Genomic DNA, 24,680 nt, shown 5'->3' on the forward strand with positions numbered 1-24,680 from the left:
AAAATCTAGCTGCAACGCTCGCAGAAGATTGGTTCACATCGAATTTAGCAGAGCACGTTGCATTTTTCATGGTGAACTGCATAATCTGCCAGCAAATCACCGCTGGGCACACATTAAAAGTAGTGAGAGGAGTTATCCCCAGGCAAAATGGACCATTTCAGTACATACACATCGATTATGTCGATATGATTCAAGTGTGCAATGGGTACAGGTATTTAATTTTGGTGGTGTGTCCATTCTCTAGATGGATAGAAGGAGGTCCCTGTACACACCCCGACACTACCTGTGCTGCCAAGTTTCTGGTGAGGGAAGTGTTCCCTAGATGGGGGGTGTGCGAGGTAATGAGATCAGATAATGGGACCCACTTTGTAATTTCAGTTTTCGAACAGATTAGCTTGTTGCTAAAGCACAAGTTCTCATCGACGTATCACCCCGAGGGGAATGGGATATGTGAACGGCTCAACGGCCTGTTAAAGGAGAGGATAGCCAAGTTGAAGCTCACATTAAAAAAGGGATGGTTGCACTGCCTACCACTGGCATTGTATGCACTTCAGAATCGACCAAGCTCCGACCTTCAACTCACGCCATACGAGATAGTCACAGGAAGAAGGATGAGGACCCCTCTTACCCCCCAAGATAGAGCTAGATGTGATGCCCAGCTGACTAGAGAGGTTGTGGGAACAGAGATGCAGGAGTACCTCAACTGTATGACATCCAGCGCCTCTGTCATTTCAGGCCAGCTGCAGTGCCGGCGAAAAGGGAACAGCACAGCACAAAACACATCAGGAAGTGCTGAAGCAGACACCACGCAAAGTCTACATGCTCCCCTTGTCTTCCCTGGCGACAATGTGCTCATAAGGAACTTTACCTGGAAGAGGGAATGAGCCACGATTCAATGGCCCTTTCATCGTAGAGGACTGCACCCCTTCTGCCGTCAAGCTCAAGGGCAAAACAGCATGGGTCTTCATAAATGACATTAAACCTTATATGGGAGAGAGCCCCCAAGCTACATCTAACCACGAAGAAACCACAGACAACGGGGAAGAACCTCAGCACGTGCAGACGAGAGCTATGACGAGAAAGAAGGACACATGAGCAGGATAATCAAGAAAAAGAACCCGGATGCAAGTTGTGGCATAAAACTGGACAGTTTCTCCAAGCAAAGGGGGATAAGGACATAACGAACACTCTGTGCATTCTAGTTGCAGGGTGAAGAAGAGAATTGCACATCTAAGCCGCAACGCACTGATGATACAAACTTTTGAATCAAGCCATATCCAAGCATTATTAGTTAACGAGACTTTGATGAACTAAGAGCAAAGGTTAAGAACATAACACAGTCACCAGAATCAACCAACACCCAGACTTTGTTTTGCAGAACGTATGACATCCCCCAACAGGAATATTACAAGAGATGTGCTGTCCTGTTTTCAGTTAGTGCTAGAGACATATCCATCGCTTGTAGGGAGAGTTACCAGTATCACAGACTTTGCCCAAGATTCAGCCAACAAGAAGGTAATTTGGCAACTGCTGACTGTCATCGCAGAAGCCCTCATTGTACTGCCCGAGTACGGTGATAAGGACACAGATGCTTCCACCACAAGTGATCATTTGCGAGCAGACATACACGCTTTTCTTTCGCATCATAGAGGAATGCCCAGGACTCATAGGGAGAACCACGGATACCCTAACATTCATCAGAGATCCAAGAAACAATGAATAACTGAACCAAGTGTGGATCAAGCTAAATTACGTGGTCGCAATCCACGCATCAGGAAAGTGTAAAGACTGTTCACGTCACAAGAAAGGCCTATGATCTAGAAACCAGAAAATCAGGATGAATGTCGTAGTCACCAGAAGACAGCAGATATGCATACCATGTCTTCTTTTCATCTCATTGAGAACTTTCCAGAACTAGTGGGTAGACCAACCAATGTTGAAGTACACACATTTCTCGGAGATCCAGCGAAGAGCACTCAGCTAAACATGCTCTTGCATGCCATTATAGCTCAGATTAAAAACACTAATGTCCATCGACTTCTGAAAAGATTCCAGTGAAACATTCGCTGTGGGACAGATCGAGGATAGAGCCACAGTTCTTCAACCACTCAGCCGCAGGACAGATCGAGGAGTGCAAAGACAAGAACTACACCATCTTATTTTTTCTTTGTACTTTCCCTCTACTTTTCCTTATTTTTTATTTTTATTTTTCATGTTCACTTTTATTTTTATTTTTATTTTTACAACATTTTATTCTTGTGTGATTTTTAGCAGTTCCATCTTTTCATTCCTTCGCATTGAACTGGTTCCAGCATGTCCTCAGGACCAAAGCAAATTTGAGGAGTGCACTGAGACCTTACCTACTATAGAGATGCATTATGAATGTGATGTACCAAGGTTGCTAGCCTAACCCTTTTCCACAGTCTAGCAGAAGTAACTGTACCGCATACCGAGAGATCACCGGCAGCACACACAAGATGGGGGACATTTGTAAAGCACTCATCACTTTAATATTAATAAACTCTTGAACTCTTGAAGATCAGAGCAAAAGAAGGAATAAATAACTGACTATGAACTTGTTCGAAATGGGGGCCCAGAACAGTAACTTGGTTTTACCCCCAGCAGAAGGGCACCCCCACTTCCCTGGAAGAAAATGTTGCAAATTGTCTTTCCGAAGGATAATGTGCATATGTATTGTAATTATTGTTGTTTTTCTGTCATTAACAATCAGAACTGCTTTCTTTATTGGGGAAGTGCCCCAATCTCAGTGCACCCACCAGATAATGAACGTCTGGGACCTACGAAAGCACACAGACCCTATATAGTTGTTCCAGTCCCAAGAAAACCTGATGGTAAAATTAACGAACTAAAGTTAAATGTAATTAGCAGTGATTTAGACACATTTGAGGTAACAAATGAACAGAAAAGCTAGAGACAGGGTCAGCACAGAATGAATGAAAACACGGCACTGACCACTGCACGCACCCACACACAGGATGCACACAAATAAGGGCATGTGTCAATGGCTACAGGGCCTCCAAAGAAGGCTGCAGAGAGGGGGAGACAGCCTGCCGAACAACCAGTTCCAGAAAATAGTGGAAGTAACCAAGAGAAGTCAAGTGAGAAACCCAAGAGAGAGAGCATAACAAAATCCCTCGAAAGAACAGAAATAGCCACAAAGGAACTCACAGAGAAAACGCAAGCACTGATAGATTATTTGTTCCCATTCATAGTCAGAGCAAAGAAACTGCCCGAGGAGCTGAAACATAGAACTACAGAGACTGTAATAACGAGCACGCCAGCTCGAACACTGTTAACAAAAACCAGATCTACGACACAGCCACACGTTGGGGAGTTGGTGAGTCAATGGCAGCCAGAGAACCTAGATGAAAATTTACAAAAGGAAAGGAAGAGAAATGAAAAACCTTTTCCTACCACAGCAATGCAGCCAAAGGACCCTGCTCCACTGAGACACCCAGAGTGGAAAAGCAGCACAGACGCACTCAGAGACATAGTCATAGCAAACTATAGAAAAACGCTGAGAATCAAGAGAAGCCCTCACAAAGATAACAATGAACTTAACGATTACCTGGACAGCACAGCCCATCTCGGAAACAACATATGGTACCAGCACATGAAGGATGAAGGCAGTCAAAAGGAGAATGCTTCATCTGTGCGCTCCTACCGTACAGCATGGGAAAATCCAAGATCTTCGTTGCTGTAGAAATTGATGTCTCCACAGCACATTGAATGTCACACGTAGCAATGTGCAACACCAGAGGACAATTTATGGGAAGAGACGCCTCACTGATATGGGCCACCGAAAAGGATTACCCAGACGAAGATGGCTACGTCCAGGACATTAAAACAAGAAACAGGGTGCACACCAGGAATCACGTGATCTGATACGAGAATCCTGACGTCAAAGGATCAGGAACACGATGGGTGACAAACCTGAGACTGAACATCCAAGGAAAAACTGCAGAAGAGGCACAAATCTGGAAGAACAGAGGCCAAATGCAGATCTGGTGAACAGTGGTTTCCCAAATGGATGGGAAGAAGGAGTAGTGATCTGCCAAGCTTGGATGGTCCTTGGAGCCTGCAAGGAAGCAATAGAAAATTCTCAGAAACTGTGCAAACCCCTATGGCCAAAGCTAGTAAAGTTACTAACATGGGTTGAAGATAGAGGGGGACCCCTGCAGATAGTGCCACTCGATAGCCCGAAACTATGCTTCAGAAACAATGGCACAAGGAAGATGGGAGAGAATCTAAACTGCAGACGAATCTTTGAAGCTCCAGGAATGACACAAGGAACCGCAGTTATTATGGACCATTACTGGGCGTTTGGATCGAAAGGCATACATAAGGCTGCCGAAAAACTGGGGAGGCATATGCACACTGGTGAACGTCCTCGTTCCGCACTAGTAATCCCTAAGAATGTCCTGAAGTTGGACAGTTTCCCAAAAGCAGATGCTCATCTAAGAAGAAGGAGATCTGTGGAACTGGTATCCAGAATTAAGAGAGAAAATTACCTTTCTACCAAATCAGAAGAGGCATTTGTAACGCTCACCTGACTCCCACGGAGGCGCTGGCCTGGTTCGCGCTGCTGTGACCTCTTCTAAGGTGATGCGCAGGGTTCGGAAGACGGACTGGACCGGGCCCCCAAATCTGGCTTGTCTGGCTCGCAGAAGTATCCTTCTGTAGGCAAAAATAGTGGATTCACTGTCTGCGGGGTAATGCAATCAGCCTCCCACTTTCCCCTCTCACCCTCCTCGAAACCCTTCTGTGATTCCTCGTAGCGTCTCACCTTAGGGTCTGGAAGGACGAGCTCTCCATCCTGCTTCTGATGCAGGGGCGCGTTGGTATCCAGTTACTTCACTGGATTTTCGGATTGGTGAGAACCAAACTTGCTTGGCTTCCAGGTAAGTTTTTTTGATAAGAGGTTCCCCTTGTGTCCATGCATTAATGTACTAATGCTAGTGTCTTTTTCCCCATAGGGGGCCGGGGTACGGAATGCCGGGGAACAGGCACCGACCCGAGATGAGAGGTGAAATCCTTGTAGAAATCAGGTAAGTCTTTAATGAGCGTTTTTTGGTAATGTCTTTTCATTCGCTCATTAACGCTGATGTCTCTTTTTCCCCTTAGGGGCCGGGGTCTGGAAATGCCAGGATGCGGCGCGGACCCGAAATGAAGAGGGAATGAATCAACAGGTAAGTCTTAACATGGAGATTTAGCTTTCCTTATTCCCTTCTCTCTCTCACCTTTTGTTCTGGTCTTTTTCTCCCTAGGCGCTGGGGCGTGACTGCAAATCCGGATGATCGCTGCTGAACATGGAGGCGCCCTGTAAAGGTGAGTGGAATGCGGCGCTGCAGCGATCGAAGCGATGAGCTTTTAAATAAAAGTCTTCCTTTTCAGGATTGTCGGCGAGATGTCCCCGGGATGCGGATTTAGCAGGTAAGGACTTTTCCTTCTTCTGTTCTCTTCTTCTCTTCCTTTGCAGGTGATCCAGGATGCTGGCAGGCGTAGCAGAAGTCAGGATGCAGGAACAGACACGGTGAGCGTCGGGCTGCTAGATGCAGAACAACGCAAAGCACGTGTGGCTGTTCGGGTGGGGTTTAAATAGCCTTGGAAAAAGTTCCAGGTATGTATCCTTCCTCCAATCAGATATGTATCCTTCCCCGACCACGCCCGGATGGTAAATTAGTCCCACAGGTAAAGTAGTTCCTTTCAGGCCTCAAGGAGGCTGGGATCCTGCAGCATGGTCTGCATCAGGTAAGTGCACCCAAGCACTTCCATAATGAGCCTTGCACCTATGGCGCCAGGACTGATGTCTATTATGAGCCTGGCGCCATAGGCGCAAGGACACTGTCCAAAGGGCCCCTATATGGGGTTGCTGGGTCCTTCCTTGGGGACTGGATGTCCGCTTTCGGGGACGCAGGGCTTGAACCGGCTCCCCGGGAGCGGGCATCATGACAGCACTCCCCCCCAAGGCCCCTCCCAAGGTTGTTCCCTCCGGGGGTTTTGGTTTGTCTGGGAAGAGTCTGTGGAATTTCCTGACTAATCGAGGTGCATGCACATGGTCGCTGGGTTCCCACGACCTCTGCTGAGGTCCGTACCCCTTCCAATCAATTAGGTAGTACAGTTTTGACCTAAACATTTTTGAGTCTAAAATGTTCTTCACTTCGAATTCGGGCTCCCCATCTATTAGAATAGGTTCTGGAGGTTTGAGTAGTCGGTTTCCGGGTACCACTGGTTTCAGAAGTGACACATGAAAAACAGGGTGAATTTGCATACTAGCTGGTAAATCAAGTTTAACAGCCACTGGGTTAATTATTGCCGTAATAGAATAAGGTCCCAGATATTTTGGGTTAAAAATTCGAGGCCCTTTGAGTGGTAAATGTCTGGTAGCTAACCACACTTGATCCCGAATCTGATACGGAGGTGCTTCACTCCGATGTAGATCAGCATTCTCCTTGTATTTTCTCTTGGCTTGATGTAAATACGTAGTTGCCTCTTTGAAGGCTTGGGTAATTGTAGAATGCAGATGTTCTACTGCAGGCATTCCGAGGTTCTGAGGTGAGTCAAGGTTTGAGGTTCGAGGGTGATGCCCAAACAAAGTATAAAAAGGACTGTGGCCAGTTCCAGAGTGTACCGAATTATTATATGCATATTCGGCTATCCAAAGAATGTCTTTCCAGTTGCTTTCAGATTGCTGTAACATACACCGTAAGTATTGCTCAAGGGTCTGATTTGTCCTCTCGGTCTGACCATCGGTCTGAGGGTGGTGACTGGTCGATAATCTTACGTCGATCTGCGCCATTTGACAACATTTGCGCCAGAAGTGGGAAATGAATTGGCTTCCCCGGTCAGAGATTAGTATAGATGGGAATCCATGTAGCCGAACAATATTTTCGAGGAATTCTTTGGCTAGGACAGAAGCTGAAGGTAAACCTTTCAAAGGAATAAAGTGGGCCATTTTGGAAAACAAATCCACAATTACCAGAATAGTATTGTACCCCGAACAAGGAGGCAGGTCCGTAATAAAATCCATTGATAGGGTGTGCCAGGGTTCTGGCGGTATGTCTAGAGGTTGAAGGAGACCGGCTGGTCTTTTCTTTTGACTTTTATTTTGGGCGCAAACACCACAGGACATCACAAAAGATTTAACATCTTTTTGCCAAGAGGGCCACCAAAATTGTCGTTTCACCTTTTCCTCTGTCTTGGCAATACCGGGATGTCCCTCTATTAATGCATCATGATAACCGGAAATAACTAGTTTGTGTAATTCCTTATGTGGCAGGAATAGTCATCCTTGGAAATAAGGTAAACCATTATCTATGGTAAAGTCTGATCCCTTTTGTATCCAATCCTGTAAGGTTGTAGGGTCCAGGAGTTTTTTCACTCTGGCTTGAATGTCTTCAAGCATCTGTAACAAAGTCATGCCTAGAATCCTCTGTTCGGGAATTATTGGTACTGGTTCTGAGTTTGTATCAGATTCTCCCATTCCAATTCGGGATAAGGTGTCTGCTTTGCCATTCTTGCAGCCAGGTCGATAGGTAATCACGAAATCAAATTCAGCGAAAAACAAAGCCCATCAGAGCTGCCGTGATGACTGAGCCTTGGCGGTTTTCAAATACTGTAAATTCCGGTGATCAGTGATCACTGTGATGGTATGTCGAGTGCCAAGCAGATAATGCCGCCAGGCTTTAAAAGCGGACTTAATGGCTAACAGTTCTTTGTCCGTGATTGCATAATTAACCTCGGGTGCCGAGAATTTTCTGGACCAAAATGCTACGGGATGTAGTTGGTTGGTTTCGGGACCTCTTTGGGACAGGACAGCTCCCATGGCTAGGCTGGATGCGTCAGTCTCGACGACATAAGGGAGATCTGGACGCGGGTGTTTCAATATAGGTGCGGAGGTAAACTTAGCTTTTAAATCCTGAAAGGCCTGCTCGGCTTCTTCAGACCATTCAAAACGTTTATTTTTCCTCAAGAGTGCAGTAATGGGTTGTACCACATGTGAAAATTCCGGGATAAACCTGCGATAGAAATTGGCAAAGCCGAGCATGCTTTGAACCCCTTTTACAGAGCTAGGTGATGGCCATTTGAGGATGGCATCCACTTTTCTTGAGTCCATTCGGACTCCTTTGGGTGTCAGGATGAAACCTAGAAACTCGACTTCTGTGGTATGGAAAACACATTTCTCCAATTTAGCAAATAGTTTGTGTTGGCGCAGTTTTTCAAGTACTGCTCTGACGTGTTTTCTGTGATCAGATTCCGAAGAGGAGTACACCAGAATGTCATCGATATATACGACAACACAAACATCGATGAGTTCCCGAAGGACATCATTCATGAAGTATTGGAAGGCAGCCGGCGCGTTACACAATCCGAAAGGCATCACCTGGTACTCGAATAATCCGTATTTAGTTCGGAAGGCAGTTTTCCATTCGTCGCCTTCTTTAACTCGTACCAGATGATAAGCCCCCCGGAGATCTAACTTGGTGTATATGCAAGCGTCCTTCACCTGGTCAAGGAGTTCAGGGATCAGAGGCAGAGGATAACGGTTTTTAATCGTTATCTGGTTCAATGCGCGGTAATCGATACAAGTTCTAAGGTTGCCTTCTTTTTTGGGCACGAAGAACAAAGCCGAGGATGCCGGGGACTTTGACGGGCGAATACAACCATTAGCTAGGTATTGATCCAAATATTGTCTCAAATGCAGATTCTCAGGTTCGGTAAGGGCATAAATCCTGCTACAAGGGGGTTGTGCACCGGGCACCAGATCGATTTGGCAATCGTACGATCTGTGAGGAGGTAACATGTTGGCCTATTCCTTTTGGAAGACGTCCTGAAAGTCTTGGTATTCCGGAGGTAATTGCATGGAGGCAGAGGTTACAGATGCTAGATTAATCTTCAGGTTTTCTGGGTAGCAGGTTTGTGTACAATCCGGGAAGGTTATTCTCTTAGCTCGCCAATCAATTCGAGGATTATGTGTCTCTAACCAAGGGATTCCAAGAATAACCTGAAACTGTGGAGCCTTGATTACATCAAACACAACATCCTCCCGATGGCCGTCGGGACCAATAAGAGTCACCTCACTAGTGGAATGTGTTACCGGTCCAGAGGCAATTTCAGTTCCATCAACTGTGGTGATGACATCTGTTAGGGAGAATTCTCTGTTTAGGCTGAATTTCCTAACCTAGTGAGTCCCCCAGCAGCTTTGCTGGATTTTTGGGGTTTATTTTTTCTCCTGCCAAGAGTGAGACTCTTTTACCCTCACTCTTGGACATGACTTGAGAGTGTTTCTGTGACTTGCTATGTGCTTATGGGCTAAGGGGTATTTTTTCCCCATAGGCTATCATTGGTTTTTGAATGTGTGTTACACAGCACCCTCAGTGCAGTAACACAGGGGTGTCATAGAGACCCCCCAAACATAGACTCCACACCCTGGGACTGACTACTGTCTCCCTGGGTCTGTAAAGTCACCATTGACTTTACTAGTCTTAACTTAGGAACTTAACCAGTACAAACCATCTTACTGTGGAAGTACTGGTAGGGGCAATTAGATTTCCCCTGGGTCTGTTGTCGAGGGGGTGCTGTCCCGTCCCCCCTCGCCGAGTTCTGGCTGGTGGCAGTGGATACCACGGAAATATTCCACCGGAATATTTCCCAATGGGATTTCCCATTGTTTTTAATGCACCACTTTTTGGTGCAATGTTAAAGGTACCGCCGGTTTATTTATTTAATATAAATTCACCGGTTGGGATTTTTTGCCAGAACTCGCCGCCAAAATGGCGTCTAGGTTCACTTCAGTAACCCTGAACCCGAGTCGAGCCTTTGTTCCACTTTTGGCGGGCGTCTGCACAGAAGCCCTCCACAATGGTGCCATTCTGTCTGGGTACCACAGGGGGTGGGGGAGGGGGTTTAGGCACCCTGGACTGAGTTGCCTTGCCAACTCATGTCGCACTCTGGTGTGATTGGCCCAAGTGGTGAGCCACCCCGCTCACCACTTAGCATGTTTGAGTGACAGCTAGGCTGTATGAATGGGGGTTTGCTGCATAAAAGCAGGGTTTTTGGGACTGGTTTTTCAGAAGTCGCCACAGGACCTAAGAAGCCGAAGAGGGAGAAGCCGAGCCGACCTGCCAAGACGACACCACCGGTGGAGCCCTGCGGAACCGTCTCACCACTTTTTCCGACGACAGAGGAGATCTCCCGCCGGAGAGTCTCCTTCCCTTAACTGGTTGGGACAACCAGTTGCTGCCTTCTTTTCGCCGTCCCGAAGCATCTCGTGGCCGCCTTGCCTGTGCCAAGCACCCCGGCAACCGGGATACCACTTCTTACCTCAACCGCGAAAGAGGGGTAAAATCCTTTGTGACCGGAAAACTCCACGGCTGGTCTCATCCCTGGTAGTGCAACGACCTTCAGCTTTCCTCCACGTCGAGATCACCTCTTCCTCTGGACGACGCCGCGACTTGCACCCACTACCAGGAACAACTACCACCGCTGGAGGATCCTTCCCACTTTTAAAGGTGCTGTGTTCCGCCCGGCTTCCCTTGCCACCGATTGTACGGGGTAGATTTAGCCCTCGGCTCTCGAACCTGGGTAAGCCTGGGACACCCTAACTAAACTTTTTCTAAATTCAGTAAAACCTTTTCTACTCACCTGCAAAGACTTGTGACATTGTGTGATCTTGGGCATATTTTCGCCTGGCTCTCTCTAAAGCGGGCCACAAACCAATTCTCCTTGTTCCACAATTGACTGCCTTTTCTAACCTTATGTGGAAAGTGTTTTACCTTGCTGCTTTCATTACTTCTGTTTTTTTCCCTCCCTTTTCTAATAACTTGTTGGAATGCCATCTGACGTTAAGCACTCACCTCTGTTTGGAAATAAGTGGTGTTAACTTAGACGTGTCCAACAAATGACTAGGGATGTACATATAAGTAATAGTGACTGTGTTTTGACTTACTTACCTTTTTCTGTGCTAGTGTAATTTATGAGTGTGCCTTTAAAATAAATAAGTATATACTTTTACACCTAGCTCTGGTCAGTGTTTGCTTGTACTACTGTGCCTCTGTACCTATCCTGTATCCTCTATATACTGCCTAACTCTTCTTGAGGGAAGTCTGACTGCTCAGCCACAGCTACCACAGTGAATCTGTGTGGTACAGACTGCTACCAAGTGGGTTTACTGCCAACACCTGTAGTCTTAAATCTTTTGCAGTGGTCCCAGAGGGAACTGCACAGGTTTCTGCTTAACACTGGTGTACAGCGGTGGGATTTGTATTGAGTATACACTTTAGTGTACTTTTGAGATACCTTAGTGCAACTAACCACAAAGCTTAAGCACAAGAAAGAAAAAGTCATTTTCTAACCTGTCTACTATGGAAAGTTATAGTCAAGAATCCCTTGCTACAAAAACTGCTGATTGTCTAAGACTTCTCTGTAAGCATAAGAATCTCATGACTAAAGGAAAGAAAATGGAGCTAATAGAAAGGTTGTTAGAAAACCAAAGTCTGGATGATGTTTCAGAGGAACCTATCACTCCAGCAAATGTAGAGAACAGCAATGATATTGATATTGAACAAAGTATTGATGATCTTGGGTCAGAACCAGAAGAGTAGGATGAAACTGTTATAGATGTTCCCTCTAGGCCTCTGTCTGCTCTACCAGCTGTACCTACTGGACCTTTGCCAGGTCCCACATTTAACCCTCAATACTTTGAACTGGAGAAAATGAAACTTGAATTAGAGTACAAGAAACTTAATGCTCAAACTGACAAAGAACTAAGGCTAAGGGAAATGGAGCTCAAGTATGAGCTAGAAATGAAAAATTGTCTGTTGAGAATGCTTCTCTCTCTGGCTCCTCTAGAAGTTCCAGTCCTAAAAGACCCCGGATGCCTAAGGAATTGATTGGTATGTATGAGCCTAAGTTGGATGTGTTGGATTGGTTGTCTATGTTTGAGTATAATCATGGGCTCCAGAACATCACAGGTAATGAGTTACTCACCTGGTTGTTCTCTAGGCTTCCCCCTGTTGCAACTGATGCGGTAATGGAGTTGGGGGAGGAGGATAGGAAAGAGTATGAATGTGTGAAACTAGCATTGATAGCTAGGTTTGGGAAGACCCCTTCCCAGTATCTTAAGAGGTTTAGGAGCCTCAAAAAGCATGATGGTACCCCTTGGGCTACCTGGGTGTGTGAAGGGTTGAAAAACTTAGAGGGATGGATTAAGGGTTACAAAGTGAACACTTATGAAGGAATGAGGAATCTTGTAATGATGGAGTCAATTTATGATGCCTGCTCTCCTGAGCTCAGACAGCACTTGGCTGATTCACGGGAATTAGATCCTAGGAAGCTAGCTAAGGCTGCTGACTTGTGGGTTGCCAACCGGGCTACTCACAAGGATTCTTGGGTAACTCAGAAGAAGGATGAGGGAAGACAGCCTAAGAAAGACTCCAAAGAGAATTCTAATAATTCGAATTCCAAAGAGGGCCCCAAACCAAACCATAAGGGTAAGCCACCCGGGAAACCACAGCAGAGTAGTATACCTTCTGGTGATAAACCAGGAGGAGGTCAGAACAAGCCTCCATTCCAAAGGACCTTTGGGGCCTGTTATGTTTGTAAGGCTACTGACCATGTGAAAGGAGATCCCAGATGTAAGGGTAAACCTTCAGGGGTCCAGCTTGTCTCCTTAGCCTTCGCTCCAGAGGAGGAAGTCACTATGGCAAGTGGAAACTTTCTACTACTGGCTGATGAACCCACTGGAGTCTCAGCCAGTGTTTCTTTAGTCTCTCTGGGGTTGTGGGAACAACAGAATTTAGATGTGTATAATTCTATCCCAGATAATACTAAAGAGTATTATAAGGACAGTGTCCACGTGAATGGTCAGGAGACTCCTGCCATCAGGGACACTGGGGCCAGCATAACTGTGGTGGATGAATCATTTTTCAAGGCAGAGGATGTTGCTAAGGCACCCAAATGCCTCACCAAGTTAGCTGGAGGGCCTGTGCAGATGTGTCCCCAGTTACCAGTTCTCATCCAGTGTAATGATATGGCTGTGAAGATACCTGTCAGTATACAATGTGAAGTGCCAGGAACGGTTCTGTTGGGAAATGACCTGAAAGCTCTTGGAGTTGTGTCACATACCCCCAGACCTCCTAGTAAAAGGTTACAGGAGCTCACCAAACCTGCAAGAGAGAAAACCCTGCGAGGTTTATCTCAGGAGATGATGACAGAAATCACTCCTCTCCCACTGGAGCAACTTACTGCAGTAACCACCAGATCAGGAGCAAAGGGGCAACCCAAGACTCCTAGGAAAAAGCCTACAGCAAGCACTCCAGTGCTTCCAACAAGGACTTCCCCGAGGTTGTCCAAAGTTACACCTGTAACTCCACCTCCAGCTGAGGCTGAAAGGGAGGTACAACCCTGTCTGGTTGAACTAGACTCTGAAGAAGAGCTAGTAGGAGGCCCAGAACTTATTGGAGACCTGGACCCGGCTGACCATCCTGAGCTGCAGTCTTTACTGGCAGAAGGTGGACCCAGCAGGACAGCTTTTCGTAAGGGACAAAGAGAATGTCCAATTCTGGAGGGTCTCCGCCAACAGGCCGCTTCTCAGGCTGATGGGCAAGAGCCTGGGAAGTATAGGTTACACTGGGAAGATGGCCTCTTCTACAGTGAACCCACGGAATCTGAACCTGGAGCCTACCAACGCCTGGTAGTGCCCCAAGAGAACAGACAACAGTTCTTGCAACTAGCCCACGAGATTCCTTTGGCTGGTCACTTGAGTTTCAAGAAGACCAAGGAAAGGCTCTCCCTCTACTTTTATTGGCCAAAGATGGGGGCTGAAGTAGATAGATATTGCAGGAGCTGCCATACCTGCCAGACTTCTGGTAAGGTTGGTTCCAAGAAAGTGGCACCTTTAGTGCCTCTCCCAGTTGTGGGAGTCCCATTTGAGAGGGTAGGGATTGACATTGTCGGTCCCCTTGATCCTCCAACCTCCTCAGGCAACAGGTTTATCCTTGTTGTAGTAGACCATGCTACTAGGTACCCTGAGGGAATTCCTATGAGGACTGTTACAGCTCAGGCTGTGGCTAAGGCCCTCCTTGGTATCTTTACCAGGGTTGGGTTTCCTAAGGAGGTGATCTCTGACAGGGGGTCAAATTTTATGTCCAACTACATGAAAGCCATGTGGAAAACCTGCGGAGTCACCTACAAGTTCTCAACCGCATACCACCCTCAGACAAACGGGTTGGTAGAAAGGTTTAACAGAACTATGAAGAGCATGATAGGTGCTTTAGAAGAACCCCTTAAGAAGAAGTGGGACCTTCTACTGCCATGCCTTCTATTTGCTTATAGGGAAGTCCCTCAGGAGGGAGTAGGTTATTCTCCCTTTGAACTTCTCTATAGCCATCCAGTCAGAGGCCCCTTGGCCCTGATTAAGGAGGGGTTGGAGAGTGCTCCTTCCCCCAAGCCAGTCAGAGTGACTGACTATGTGATAGGTTTCCGAAGGAGAATGTCACACATGATGGCAGAAGCAAGTGACAACTTGAAAGCTGGCCAAGCTCTGATCAAACATTGGCATGATCAGAAGGCTAACATGGTTGAGTTTACTCAAGACCAGCTAGTTCTAGTTATGCTTCCAACAAGGCAGAGGGCCTTGCAAGACAAATGGATGGGACCCTTCAAGGTTGTGGGAAAACTTGGAGAGGTCAACTATCTGGTGGATCTGGGCAAACCCAGGGAAGCTCCCCGAGTCTTCCACACCAACCGCCTCAAAGCCTATGTCTCTAGACCAGAAGTAGGAGCCTTGCTTCTAGCTTCATCAGAAGAGGAGGAGGAGAGTGAAGCTCTACCTGACCTCCTGAGAGGCTTACCTTTGGATGAAAAGGTTGAAGGAGTTAATCTCTCTTCAGATCTGACCCCTGAGCAACAGGAGGAGTGCAAAGCGATGTTAAATCAGTTTGCCCCCCTCTTCTCACTTTCACCAGGCTTGACCCCTTGGAGACAGCATGATATACTCACTGGTGACTGTCTGCCAGTCAAAAGCAGAGGATATAGAATGTCAGAACATGTCAGAACCCACATCAAAGGTGAGGTCAAGAAGATGCTTGATCTCGGGGTAATAGAGCCCTCTACTAGTCCATGGTCTAGCCCAGTGGTGTTAGTACCAAAGGCAGGATCCAAAGAGTTGAGATTCTGTGTGGACTATAGAGCTCTTAATGCAGTCACCAAGACTGATGCCCACCCTTTGCCAAGGACAGATGAGTTGGTGGATAAACTTGGTGCAGCCAAGTACCTCAGCACACTGGACCTTACGTCAGGCTATTGGCAAATAGCCCTGACAGACCATGCCAAGGAGAAAACTGCCTTTTCTACCCCAGTTGGCCTATACCAATTCAAGGTTATGCCTTTTGGACTGAAAAATGCACCTGCAACATTCCAAAGGATGGTGAACCAAGTTCTAGCTGGGATGGAAGACTTCTGCATGGCATACTTGGATGACATTGCAGTCTTCAGCCACTCCTGGGAGGAACATGTGACCCACTTAGGACATGTTTTGCAGGCTCTTGAGCAGGCCAATCTGACCATAAAGGCAAGCAAATGCCAAATTGGACAGAGTAAAGTGGTCTACCTTGGACATGAGGTAGGAGGTGGAGAAATAAGGCCTTTGCTCAGCAAGATTGAAGCTGTGCAAAATTGGACAACACCTACTACTCAGACCCAGGTGAGAGCCTTCTTAGGCCTCACTGGGTACTACAGGAATTTCATTGAGAACTATGGGACCATAGCTTCTCCTCTGAATGTGATCTCCTCTCCAAAATTCCCTAAAAAGGTCAAATGGAATGAGGAATGCAATCAGGCCTTTGAAAACCTGAAGAAAGCTCTTTGCCAAGCTCCAGTACTCAGAGCTCCTGACTACCACCAAACTTTCATTGTACAAACTGATGCTTCCAATGTAGGTATAGGTGCAGTTCGTAGCCAACTGGATGAGAAGGGTAGGGAACACCCCATTTGCTTCATCAGTAGAAAACTGAAGGATCCTGAAACAAGGTGGGCAACAATCGAAAGAGAATGCTTTGCTATTGTGTGGGCACTGAAGAAGTTTAGGCCATACTTGTATGGTTCTACTTTTGTCATTCAGACTGACCACCAACCCTTGAGATGGTTAATGCAAATGAAAGGGGAAAATCCAAAACTATTGAGATGGTCAATCTGCCTCCAAGGGTTTGATTTCACCATTGAGCACAGGTCAGGGTGTCACCATCAAAATGCTGATGGACTCTCTAGGATGTATGTCATCGACTAGAGGTATGAGGTTCATCCAGGAGTGGATTAAATCCTCCTGTCCCTTAGTCTGGGGGGGGGGCGAGTGTTAGGGAGAATTCTCTGTTTAGGCTGAATTTCCTAACCTAGTGAGTCCCCCAGCAGCTTTGCTGGATTTTTGGGGTTTATTTTTTCTCCTGCCAAGAGTGAGACTCTTTTACCCTCACTCTTGGACATGACTTGAGAGTGTTTCTGTGACTTGCTATGTGCTTATGGGCTAAGGGGTATTTTTTCCTCATAGGCTATCATTGGTTTTTGAATGTGTGTTACACAGCACCCTCAGTGCAGTAACACAGGGGTGTCATAGAGACCCCCCAAACATAGACTTCCCACCCTGGGACTGACTACTGCCTCCCTGGGTCTGTAAAGTCACCATTGACTTTACTAGTCTTAACTTAGGAACTTAACCAGTACAAACCATCTTACTGTGGAAGTACTGGTAGGGGCAATTAGATTGCCCCTGGGTCTGTTGTCGAGGGGGTACTGTCCCGTCCCCCCTCGCCGAGTTCTGGCTGGTGGCAGTGGATACCATGGAAATATTCCACCGGAATATTTCCCAATGGGATTTCCCATTGTTTTTAATGCACCACTTTTTGGTGCAATGTTAAAGGTACCGCCGGTTTATTTATTTAATATAAATTCACCGGTTGCGATTTTTTGCCAGAACTCGCCGCCAAAATGGCGTCTAGGTTCACTTCAGTAACCCTGAACCCAAGTCGAGCCTTTGTTCCACTTTTGGCGGGCTTCTGCACAGAAGCCCTCCACAGTGGTGCCATTCTGTCTGGGTACCACAGGGGGTGTGGGAGGGGGTTTAGGCACCCTGGACTGAGTTGCCTTGCCAACTCATGTCGCACTCTGGTGTGATTGGCCCAAGTGGTGAGCCACCCCGCTCACCACTTAGCATGTTTGAGTGACAGCTAGGCTGTATGAATGGGGGTTTGCTGCATAAAAGCAGGGTTTTTGGGACTGGTTCTTCAGAAGTCGCCACAGGACCTAAGAAGCCGAAGAGGGAGAAGCCGAGCTGACCTGCCAAGACGACACCAACGGTGGAGCCCTGCAGAACCGTCTCACCACTTTTTCCGACGACAGAGGAGATCTCCCGCCGGAGAGTCTCCTTCCCTTAACTGGTGGGGACAACCAGTTGCTGCCTTCTTTTCGCCGTCCCGAAGCATCTCGTGGCCGCCTTGCCTGTGCCAAGCACCCCGGCAACCGGGATACCATTCTTACCTCAACCGCGAAAGAGGGGTAAAATCCTTTGTGACCGGAAAACTCCACGGCTGGTCTCATCCCTGGTAGTGCAACGACTTTCAGCTTTCCTCCACGTCGAGATCACCTCTTCCTCTGGACGACGCCGCGACTTGCACCCACTACCAGGAACAACTACCACCGCTGGAGGATCCTTCCCACTTTTAAAGGTAGACTTGTGACATTGTGTGATCTTGGGCATATTTTCGCCTGGCTCTCTCTAAAGCGGGCCACGAACCAATTCTCCTTGTTCCACAATTGACTGCCTTTTCTAACCTTATTTGGAAAGTGTTTTACCTTGCTGCTTTCATTACTTCTGTTTTTTTCCCTCCCTTTTCTAATAACTTGTTGGAATGCCATCTGACGTTAAGCACTCACCTCTGTTTGGAAATAAGTGGTGTTAACTTAGACGTGTCCAACAAATGACTAGGGATGTACATATAAGTAATAGTGACTGTGTTTTGACTTACTTACCTTTTTCTGTGCTAGTGTAATTTATGAGTGTGCCTTTAAAATAAATAAGTATATACTTTTACACCTAGCTCTGGTCAGTGTTTGCTTGTACTACTGTGCCTCTGTACCTATCCTGTATCCTCTATATACTGCCTAACTCTTCTTGAGGGAAGTCTGACTGCTCAGCCACAGCTACCACAATGGATCTGTGTGGTACAGACTGCTACCAAGTGGGTTTACTGCCAACACCTGTAGTCTTAAATCTTTTGCAGTGGTCCCAGAGGGAACTGCACAGGTTTCTGCTTAACAACATCTTTTCTGGTTTTAGGACTGAGAGGGAAGTTAATCCTAGAGACCAATTCACGATCCACATAGTTTCGAATAGCCCCACTATCGATGTATGCCTTTATTGCATGCAACCGCTTAGGCTGTTCTGGATCTACGAGAACCATTGGCACAATGAAATGCAAGGTCTGAGAGTTAGTTTTCAAGCTCGGCAAGCGGACCCCTACACTTGTCGGGCGGAGTCGTTTCCCGAAACAGAGTCTTCATGGTTTTTATCAGCGGCTCCTACCGCCTTTCGGGGCGGTTTTGCCAGGCAATCTCGTAGAAAGTGTCCAGAATTCCCACAATAAAGACATAATTTTAACTGCCGCCTCCTTTCACGTTCCTTTTGAGTTAAGGGTCCTTTAACCCCTCCAATTTGCATAGGCTCAGAGACATCAACTCCCTTGGGATTAGCATGGGTCTTGACCAACACCCGGGTCTCAAACCTGGACCGATCTGCTTTTCTCTTTTGAAGTCTGTGATCCAATTGGACCACTAAGTCTATATACTCTGTGCATTCTTGGGGCGGATTTACAACTTGGGCCAAGACATCTTATAGTTCTCCGCGTAGGCCTCGATAAAACAACGTGACTCTTTTATCCTCTGGCCATCCCGTTTCCACAATTAGTCTATTAAAGGTTGCAATATAGGATAGGAGGTCCTGATTGCCCTGTCGCAGGGATAGAAGTTCGTCATCCAGAGCCTGCCCCTGAGAGTGTCGAGCAAATAACCTTTCCATGCTTGCTTGAAACCTTTGAAAATCACGGAGAATCGGGTGATCTTGAGTAACCAGTGGAACTGACCAATCGGCAGCGCAGCCGCTGAGATATGACAATACAAAGGCTACCTTGGTCTGATCATTAGGGAAGGCCCCAGGTCTGCATAGGAAGTGCAAACGACACTGATTCATGAATACGGCGAATCGTTTGGGGTCCCCAGCAAAGCGTTCGGGTGGGGCCAGCGGCATGTTTCCAGGTAGATTAATCTGCACAGGGTTACTGGAAACCACAGGAACAGGGTTCCCTCCGGAACCTGGTAGAGGAGTTTGCCCAGCTTGACCTTGCAAAAGCTGTCTGGCCAGGTCATCAGTTCTTTCCTTTGATATTATTAATTCCCTCCTGAGGGCATTAGTCTCTTGACGAGCGGCATGTACTTCGGCCCGTAATTCTCCCAGTAATTGGGCCAACTGATCAGTCTCAGAACTTTCCATAGCGCCTGGGTGGGAATTTGTAGGAAGGCTTCACGTTCTGTTATGCTCACATGACTCCCACGGAGGCGCTGGCCTGGTTCACGCCTCTGTGACCTCTTCTAAGGTGATGCGCAGGGTTCGGAAGACGGACTGGACCGGGCCCCCAAATCTGGCTTGTCTGGCTCGCAGAAGTATCCTTCTGTAGGCAAAAATAGTGGATTCACTGTCTGCGGGGTAATGCAATCAGCCTCCCACTTTCCCCTCTCACCCTCCTCGAAACCCTTCTGTGATTCCTCGTAGCGTCTCACCTCAGGGTCTGGAAGGACGAGCTCTCCACCCTGCTTCTGATGCAGGGGCGCGTTGGTATCCAGTTACTTCACTGGATTTTCGGATTGGTGAGAACCAAACTTGCTTGGCTTCCAGGTAAGTTTTTTTGATAAGAGGTTCCCCTTGTGTCCATGCATTAATGTACTAATGCTAGTGTCTTTTTCCCCATAGGGGGCCGGGGTACGGAATGCCGGGGAACAGGCACCGACCCGAGATGAGAGGTGAAATCCTTGTAGAAATCAGGTAAGTCTTTAATGAGCGTTTTTTGGTAATGTCTTTTCATTCGCTCATTACCGCTGATGTCTCTTTTTCCCCTTAGGGGCTGGGGTCCGGAAATGCCAGGATGTGGCACGGACCCGAAATGAAGAGGGAATGAATCAACAGGTAAGTCTTAACATGGAGATTTAGCTTTCCTTATTCCCTTCTCTCTCTCACCTTTTGTTCTGGTCTTTTTCTCCCTAGGCGCTGGGGCGTGACTGCGAATCCGGATGATCGCTGCTGAACATGGAGGCGCCCTGTAAAGGTGAGTGGAATGCGGCGCTGTAGCGATCGAAGCGATGAGCTTTTAAATAAAAGTCTTCCTTTTCAGGATTGTCGGCGAGATGTCTCTGGGATGCGGATTTAGCAGGTAAGGACTTTTCTTTCTTCTGTTCTCTTCTTCCCTTCCTTTGCAGGTGATCCAGGATGCTAGCAGGCGTGGCAGAAGTCAGGATGCAGGAACAGACACGGTGAGCGTCCAGCTGCTAGATGCAGAACAACGCGAAGCACGTGTGGCTGTTCGGGTGGGGTTTAAATAGCCTTGGAAAAAGTTCCAGGTATGAATCCTTCCTCCAATCAGGTATGTATCCTTCCCCGACCACGCCCGGATGGTAAATTAGTCCCACAGGTAAAGTAGTTCCTTTCAGACCTCAAGGAGACCGGGATCCTGCAGCATGGTCTGCATCAGGTAAGTGCACCCAAGCACTTCCATAATGAGCCTGGCGCCTATGGCGCCAGGACTGATGTCTATTATGAGTCTGGCGCCATAGGCGCCAGGACACTGTCCAAAGGGACCCTACATGGGGTTGCTGGGTCCTTCCTTGGGGACTGGATGTCCGCTTTCGGGGACGCAGGGCTTGAACCGGCTCCCCGGGAGCAGGCATCATAACAGCATTCCATGCAATCCCATACGAACACAGGCTGTTCAGCCTCACCTCAACAGTGTTCACCACGATGCTCTTGCCACACATCCAAATTGGAGTGAATGCTAAATGGTTGCAGATAACCAGAAGGGAGTTATTGCAGACCATCAATACCACTATAAAAGGATTTAACACAATCAAAAAAGAGCTGAGAGCAATCAGACTGATGACCCTCCAAAAGAGATATGTGCTTGACATTATCACAGCAATGGATGGAGGTGTTTGTGGAAAAATCGGAGAATCATGTTGCACATTTGTACCATCACACGATGAAGAAAACAGAACCTTAACAGAGGCCATAAGTATGTTGACAAACTTGAAGAACCAGATGATCGATGAAAGTGATGAAGTGGACAATGACAACTGGTTTGGAGACCTATTCCCGTGGGTCCTACAATGGATGGCAGATATATTCAAGTTTCTGGGAGCTCTACTAGCAATGGTACTGCTAGGATTCTGTGTTATCAAGATAATCATTACACAGTACCAGAAAACTGTGAAGAAAGACATAGGGATGAACATAATGGTTGATGTCAAACCAGGGTGGAATCCCAGAGACCTGAATGATGAAGAAATAAGAAACTTTGTGAAGGCCAGAACATTCGAACCAGAAGGAACAAGGTTCACATATCCTAAGAAACAAAGAAGATATGAAGGAAAATGGATCTACTGCAGTCCAAATGGACAATGTCAGCTAATGACATGGAACAAAGACAAACATGTGAAAACAGCAGGGAGTTTGAAAGGAGTGAAAAAAATATGGACTCCAAAGACTCACACATTCACACTATCATGTACAAACCCTGAAGACGATGAACATGACACCAAAGAACCAAAAGAAATAAATACAAAAGAGGTTGCAGAAGTGGTCGATGAACCGACCAGAGGGGGGAGTGTATAGGAGGTCCCAGACATGGTCTGCACCCCACCCCCTCAGTTTGAGGTACCAGGAGCGTACTCACCAAGGTATGTGACGTATGAGGAGCAAATTAATCAACAAATAGCTGCACTGGGACTCTGCCCAGTATACATCAGAAGATCCATACCTGTTGAAGCGCCCAAACCAGACAACCCTGGGCAGCACGGTACCCTATCAGACAACCGTACCAGCCGCTGATACGAAACGAAGAGTACCTACAGACGGTCCATGAAGAGACCCAAAGAGCCCTAATGGAAGGCCAGTGGAAATGACACAAGGGCCTGAACAGACTCGTGAATGAACAAAAGCGGCTATCGAATACAAGCACGCCAGAGCGAGTAACTACGAAAATAAATGTAAGGGATACAGAGAAGAGACAATGTTAAAAGGTAAGGAAACGTTGCAACGAGACAAGATGGAAGCAACCGACCAGTTAAGCGTGTGTAAATAGGCTTGGACTGCAAGAGGCTAAAGAAACGATACTGCTTGCAATGCTTAGTAGAAGATTAGAGCGGCAAGCGCCAACTATATAATTACCTCAATAAAACACATTATGCAAGTGCGACTCCATTTTGTAAAAGAAGAAATGTACCCAGGCTGACAGAGTCTTGACAGGCCAAGTTTCGTAACCCAGCCAGAGGCAGGAGAAGGAGCGGAATCGAAACTCAACAAAGAGCAGCTCATGCCTAGGAAATCGAGGTCAACCAGAGAAAGGGAGGAGAGCGTCAGCTAACAAGACTCAAACTTCAGAGCATACCAGCCTGCCCCATGAAGGTCAAGATAAGGGGGGCCCATGCAGGTGGCGAGGCTGAAACAGAATTAAATGCACTAAAAGCTGGGAACTGAAGCAGATTCATGGTGAACTAACACGTGACCAGCCAGGCGCGAAGAGGTACCACCGTCTGATGTCATCCAGGACCCGAGGATGCCATAACTTTTCCCGATAAGAGGCTACAGTTTTGAGGCCATACTCGGCCAACCAATTGACACATAACCCTAAAATACTGATTGATGGAAGGGAGGCAGGGTGAAACTTGGGACAGCAGGCACATGGTTGTCCATTCTGCATGCTGCTAATTAAAATGGGGATTTATGTCTAGGGGTGTAACCTGCCCAATCACAATGGACCAAGTTATCTGGAGTCCTATAGATAGTAGAACCAATAAGACGTCGTACTTGTAGTGACGTCAATCACGTGTGATGTAGTGGGATGGGCGTAGACGCCCACCCGATAAGAGTTATCCAATCAGCATGCCCTATTATCATATACAGATATAGCACCTATACTTAAGTTACCTTTCCTAACCAATTGTATTGCATGTTGAGTTTTTGTAGAATTAGACATCAGAGATGACGAGTTTTGCCTGTAACTATTGCAGTTCGGCTGAAGTTCGAGGAAGTTGTATCGAGACAGGTGATCCCAATGCTGCCGATTTCCATTTGTTTCTCTGTTTGATGTACTTGTCCTCATCATTGAGTCGTGTTGGAGTAAGTTAATTGAGTCGTGTTGGAGTAAGTTAATCCTGCACCCCCAGTCCTCACATGGTGCAGCTATCTTGTCTTACAGGTACTAGAGGGTGCGCACTGATCTATGGGTCCGTCAGTGAAAGCCCGATCCTCAGTACATCAGGACTTGAGGGGGGTGACTGGCGTAGTGGCAGAGGTGAGGGTGGCTGGTGTCAGGACTTGAGGGAGGTGACTGGGGCAGTTGCAGAGGCCAGGGTTCTGTGGTGAGGGGGTATTCTGTCAGTGTGCTGCCTGGGAGTAGTGGGGGAGTGTTAGGGAGAATTTGTAAGAATGTGCTAATTTCCCTTACCTTTTCAGACCCCCAGCAGCTTGGCTGGATTTTTAGGATTTGATTTTTTACCTGGGAAGTGTGTGAGCCTTTTTTCCCACTCTTCCATGTATTTTGAGGTGTGTTTTACTTTTGTGTTCTTTGGTTATGGAGTTTTAAAACAACTCCATAGGCATCATCTTTTTCTGTGTGTCACACAATACCTTCAGTGCAGTGGCACAGGGATGTCTTTTAGACTTCCCCAGGTTTAAATACCTTCTCTGGGACTGACTACTGTCTCCGGGAGCATGTAAAGTTAAATTGACTTTACTGGTCTCTTTAAATTTACAGACCCAGCCCACACTATCTTCCTATAGAGTACTGGAGGGGTTGCCTAGCATCCCCTGAGTCAAAACACTCATGTAACAGTCAAATGCTACCCTTTCCTACTTGAAATGACTGGTGGCAGTGGTTAAGATCAAACTACCATGATTTTTCCCGAACGCGAACAATGGTAGCTAAAAATCAGGTCAGCCATGTTTTTAAATATGGCGCCCAAGTCCTATCTGTAAAAACTCCATCGACAGAGAAGCCCTTCAAGGTTAACTTCTTCCCTTGAGTTTGGTGGGAACATCCAACTCGCAAGCCACCTGGACACCGTCCCCATCCTGGTCAAATTTTCTTCAGAGTGCTGTTGAAAACCGGTAGCCAGGGGGAAGGAAACCAGTTTGTGGACTTTAAGGCACTCACACATTAAACTGACATTTGCCAAGCTTGTGGCCTCTTCCCTGGGCATTGCAGGAACCTCCCGACGTCCTTCTTCTTGTCCCCAAGACTGAAGCTCAGGAATAGCGAGATCTGCTCGAACTGCCAGGAACAACTGCCTCAGCTACAGCTCTTCTTCACTTTAAAGGTACTGTGCAAAAGCGGTCTGGAAATCTT

The sequence above is a fragment of the Ambystoma mexicanum genome, chromosome 1q, assembly GCF_040938575.1.
Source record: "Ambystoma mexicanum isolate Mex_15411 chromosome 1q, UKY_AmexF1_1, whole genome shotgun sequence".
NCBI lineage: Eukaryota > Metazoa > Chordata > Amphibia > Caudata > Ambystomatidae > Ambystoma > Ambystoma mexicanum.